The 5756-nt window shown below is 40.8% G+C and overlaps 1 pseudogene; it reads left to right on the top strand.

The window, feature by feature from the left end:
* Nucleotides 1–218: 218 nt before the first annotated feature.
* LOC102867009 lies at nucleotides 219–730 on the top strand (annotated as a pseudogene).
* Nucleotides 731–5756: the final 5026 nt, after the last annotated feature.

The following is a 5756-nucleotide window of genomic DNA, read 5'->3' as shown; positions in this document are numbered from 1 at the left end:
ATGGGCTCATTTTCCACTCCGCCTTCATTGGCTGAGCAGCTGCTAAGAACAAAGGCCGCATCTCCCAATACCTGGCAAACAAATGCAGCATTGCCTCACTAATTGACTGCTTCTCTGAGGTGCCTAGGAGTGTATTTGGGGAAAAGCTTCACGAGCAAGTTGAGGAGCGACTCTCCCTCTATGAGACTGGAGAGATTCCACGGAAAAACTTAGACGTCATGAAAGAAGCCATGGTTCAGGCAGAAGTGGCTGTTGAGATTACCAAGAAGCTGGAGAAAAAGGAGAAGTGCTTGAAGGAGAAGAAACCACGGGCTGCGCTTGCACTTGTGGCTTCAGAAAACAGTGGCAATCTTGAAGATCAGGAATGTGAGGAAACCGAAGAAAAACCCAAAAAGAAGAAAAAGAAAAAGCCCCAGGAGGATCCACAGGAGAACGGAATGGAAGATCAGTTCAGCTCTGCTCTCCCTAAATCCAAGAAAAAGAAATCGATGTCCAAGGAATTGGTCAACAGTGACTTTGAAGAGCCAACTATAAATACAGAAGTCCCAAAGAAGAAGACATCTTCCTCCAGAGAGGAACCAGAAGACACTGAAGAGGTTGCAAACAGTGTCCCAAAGGAAAAGAAGCAGCTTTCTAAGGAGGAGCCCGTCAGCAGTGGACCTGAGGAGGCTGTCAACAAGAGAGCACTAAGAAAAAGAAAAAAATCAAAAAAGCACCCCAGGAAGATTAGAATGGACATTCCCTGGCGGTGGGAAGGGCATACCCAAATGTTTCCCAATAAAAAACTGTTTACAAAAGTTGGTAAAAAAAAACAGTACAAATCATTACTAGGATAAAAAAGATGGTAAATATAGGTTGATAAAAAGTGCAATTTTTAGGAATATGTAATAACCTCTAAGTATAAACTTATGCTCAACTGTAAGATTGCTTTAAACTTGGAACCAAGGAAACAGATGTTGTTAAGAATCTTAATCTCTTCTCTGTATATCATAAAGCTGCCCTTTTGCCCAGTGGTGAGAATCTTTGTTTTCTTGATGCTGAGCTTCAGTCCATACTGAATACTGAAGTCTTTGACCTTCTGCAGCAAATGTTTGAGGTCCTTCTCAGTTTCAGCAAGTAAAGTTTTGTCACATGCATAATGCAGGTTGTTGATGAGTTTTTCTCCAATCCTGGTGCCACATTCCTCCTCCTAAGTCCAGCTTCCCAAATGATCTGCTCTGCATATGGATTGAAAAGTTGTGGAAACAGGATGCATTCCTGGCATACACCTTTCCTGATTTTGAACCACACAATGTTGTTTCCTTGCTCTTTCACTGTCTCATGTTTCAAGTATAGGTTTCACATGACCACAATCAAGTATACTGAGATTCCCATTCCTCTCAAAATTAACCACAATTTTTTGTGAACCACACAGTCAAATGCTTTTGTATCGTCAATGAAACACAGACAGACATTCCGTTGGTACTCTCAACTTTCAGGGAAGATTCATCTAACGGTGGCCAAAATGTCCCTAGTGCCACAGTCTCTTCTAAACCCAGCCTGCACATCTGACAGTTCTGTTTTGATGTGCTGTTCCAGTTGGTTTTGGATAATCTTCAGCAGGCTATTTATTGCATGTGATATTAATGATATTGTTCAATAATTTCCACACTGTCAGATCATCCTTGTTTTGAATGGGAAAAAATATGGATCTCTTCGAGTCAGTTGGTCAGATGGTTGTCCTCTAGATTTCTTGGCACAACTTGGTGAACATGTCCAGAGGATCATCTGTTTCTTGAAATATATTAATTGGTGTTCCATCAGTTCCTGGGCCATGAGTTTTGCCAATTCCTTCTGAGCAGCTTGAACTTCCTCCATCACCATAGGCTCTTGATCTTATGTTGTTTCATGAAATTCTTCTGTGTCAGCCAATTCTCTTTGGTACAGTGCCTCTGTGTACTACTTTCATCTTCCTTTGATGTTTCCTGAGTCATTCAGCATTCTTCCCACAGCATCCTTAAGTATTATAACTCGAGGCTTGAATTTGTTCTTCAATTTCTTCAGCATAAGAAATGCTGAGTGAGTTTGTCCCTTTTGATTTTCAAACTCCAGCTCTTTATACATTTCATTATAATGCTTTGCTTCCAGAGCAGCCCGTAGACATCTTCTATTTAGCTCCTTAACATCTTGTTTTCCCCCCCATTGTTTTGAATTCTCAGCACTTTAGTGCAATATTTAGAGTCTCTTCTGACATTTATCTAGTTCTTTTCTTCCTTGGTTTTTTGCATTCTTTCTGAATTATATTCTTGATATCCACTCACAGCTCATCGGGTCTTCATTCATTAGTTATTCACAGCCTTAAACTTGGTCCTGAGATGGTCTTTAAAGTCAGGAGGGATAGACTCAAATCAAACTTTGGTTCTTGTGGATTTTATTTTATTTTCTTTCGCTGCAGTCTGAACTTGTATATGAGTAGCTGGTGATCTGATCCGCAGAAGGTTATAATGAGGACTTTTTTCCACAATACTGCTGGGTGGATTTGAACGTTCAATTTTTAGGTTAGAAGTCAAACACAGTCCATGTTCATTGTCCAAACACCATCAGCGCATGGTAGGCCTGACAAATATCTCTGTATTCTTAAAGCTTGAGAAATGTCAGGGCATTTTAATGGAACAAAGAAAGTAAGAAAACAGGCATAGATTTTCTCTGTAGTTTCCCAAAATATGTTTAGTATAGAAAAAATGACCTATGTTTAATTTACGTTGCTGTTAGGATAAGGCTTTGTTTATTTTGACAAATATTCTACTTTTAAGAAGCATAAATAAACACAGGTACAGTTTAGAGGAAAACATTAAAACACTTCTGCATTCATCAACCAGCAAAAGGGTGGGGACTACGCATAGAATTTCTTTTAGAAAGATTAGCATGAAGCTAGTTCTTATGAGGTGAAGGCTGAAGATGCACTAAAGAACCAACATTTCCAAACTTCAGGACCATCCATCATCTCTAACATCAACTATCTCTCTTTATTTTAACATTCTCCCTTCTCCCTTTATCCTTGGTTTCTGCAATTTACTGTTATTGCCCAGACCTCCCACACCATTGAAGAAATGTCTTACAAGGGAGTTCTGGTGGCCTAGTGGCAAGAAGCTGCACTGCAATCCTGAAAGCATGTGGTTTGAATCCACCAGATGCTTCGCTGGAGAAGGAAGGGCAATCTAATCCTGTGCCAGCTGGACCTCACTCAATGGTACACGACATGGAATAAAAAAACAACTGGCTTACTTGATTGTGATGAAATGATAGTGGATGATGGCAAATCCCAAATCTACAGATGAAGCTTCAGTCTGGAGAAGTCTGTGGACCCATGTGACTGCTGAAGGACAGGTGGTGGTACCTCACCTTGCAAGGTGGCTGTGACTTGGCTTGCACAGAAGCCAAATCAGGCCAGATACTAGGTTGCTGTCTCAAGTCACAGAGGACAGATTGAACTAAGTTTTCAGGATTCAACACAAAAAGAGACTGAATCTTCCCAGAGCATTCCTATATGTTGACTGCAGACCACTTCCTCAGGGAAACTTGGGGCGAGGTCTCGGTCATACTCTCTCATGAAACAGTCTCAAGATCCATAATATTATTCTTGCTTCCTTAACATAGCAGACAATTGACTCCACACAACCATAAGCACAAAAGCTAGGATTTAAAATACATCATAAAACAGAGGACTGTAACTGTTTTTATACTCCGTTAAGTCAACTGCAACGTATAGGGATCCTATGAACAATAGATTGAAATATTGCCTTATCCTGCAACATTCACAATTTTTAACTCATACACTCACACTCACTCACTCATTGCTTTTGAGTAGGAACCACGTAATCACTGACCTTTCAGTGATTTTTAGAGGCCATAAATCACATAGGAGAAGATTGTCTATCTTTCTCCTACAGAGCATCTGGTTTGATTCAAACCTCCTGCCTTTGGGTTGCCAGAACTCTACTATTAAGCCACCTCAGCTCCCTAGTCTATATAACTAGAAAAATCATACTAAGTAAGTAATGATTTCAAAGGGAAACAGTACCAGCGGATTGTCTATCTGTGCTTCACTGACTATGAAAAGGCATTTGACCGTGAGGATCACAAGCTGTGGCTAACTGAGAAGAATGGGAATCTGAGAACACTTAAGAGGCAGAATACATCAAGAAGACACTGTTGTTGTTATGTGTGGTGGAGTTGCCTGTGACTCATAGCAACTCTATATACGACAGTCCTAAACCCTGCTCTATTCTACCAATCTTATAGTCTCTGATACACCTAACCCCATTACCCTAGTCACTGAATTGATCCATCTCATTGAAAGTCTTCCTCTTGTGCACTGTCACTCCACCCCTCCAAGCATGATGTCCTTTCTCCAAGAACTGGTCCCACCTTGCAACATGTCCAAAGTATGTCAAACAAAGCTTGAGAATCCATGCCTGGTATCACCCTCTCTAAGATGAACTTGTTTGTTCTCCTAGCATTCCATGGTATATTCAATACTTTTCTCCAGCATAACAATTCAAAAACATTAATTCTGTTTCTATCATCGCTTGTCATTGTCCACCTTTCCAATATACAGCAGGAAATTGCAATGACTATGGTCTGGATCAGGTGCACCTTAGTCTCCAGATCAACATCATTGCTCTTTAGTACACTGGGGAGGTCTCTGACAGCAGCCTTTCCCAATGCTATTTGTCTTTTTATGTCCTGGCTACTGGTACCAAGAGTGTTGATTGTGGAGCCAAGCAAGCTAAAGCTGTTAACAGTCTCAATCTCTTCATCATCCATAACAATGCTTCCCTGTAGTGAGAATCTTTATTTTCTTGGTGTTGAGCTTCAATCCATATTGAAGGCTGCAGTCTTTGACCTTCTTCAGCAAGTGCTTCAGGTCCTCTTCAGTTTTAGCAAGCAGGGTTGTATCATCTACATAACGCAGATTGTTGATGAGTCTTCTTCCAATCCTGGTGCCACATTTCTCCTCATAGAGCCCAGTGAGTGTCCCAGATAATGTGTTCCACATATAGATAGAAAACGTATGGAGGTAGGACACATCCCTGGCGCATATCCTTCCCAATTTTGAACCGTTCACTGCCTCTTGGTCCAAATATAGGGATTTGTATAAACACAATCAAATGTTCTGGGATTCCTATTCTTCTCAGAGTTAACTACAGTTAATCACAGTGTTTCGTGATCTACACAGTCAAAAGCCTTTGCATAGATAGATATTCCTCTGGTACTCTCTGCTTTCAGCCAAGATCCATCTGACATTAGCTATAATATTCCTAGTACTCCACAACTTCTTCTAAAACCATGGTTCAAAATCAGGAAAAGTTTATACTGGAGATGCATCCTATCTCCATACCTTTTCAATCTACATGCAGAACAGGTGGCCTAGTAGAGACAGAAAATAATACTGCCAAGCCAAAAGATGGGTGAATCTAGTCTGCTACTCTCAGGCCTGTCTTTAACTGTTTTTGGTGAAGCATTCTTCTAGGTTGTATAGCTCGTCTGTCCACTTGCTGTCACTTGTGGTTGCTATGAAGCTGAACACTATGATACTGATGTGTCAAATGTGAGAATGGTTATACATTGTGGACAGCGTTTGGTGGAGCTTCCTGGATAAAACAAACTTGGAAGCAGGAGTGGCATCCACTTCCGAAATAGCTTGCCTCTGGAAACCCTGTGAACCTGGAGAAAGGATGAAAGTTATACAAGTGTCCAGGTCTTTTGTTCATAGG

This window comes from Elephantulus edwardii, unplaced genomic scaffold, assembly GCF_000299155.1.
Source record: "Elephantulus edwardii isolate Elephantulus edwardi_28Jun2011 unplaced genomic scaffold, EleEdw1.0 scaffold00056, whole genome shotgun sequence".
NCBI lineage: Eukaryota > Metazoa > Chordata > Mammalia > Macroscelidea > Macroscelididae > Elephantulus > Elephantulus edwardii.
This window is presented reverse-complemented; position numbering and strand designations above follow the sequence as displayed.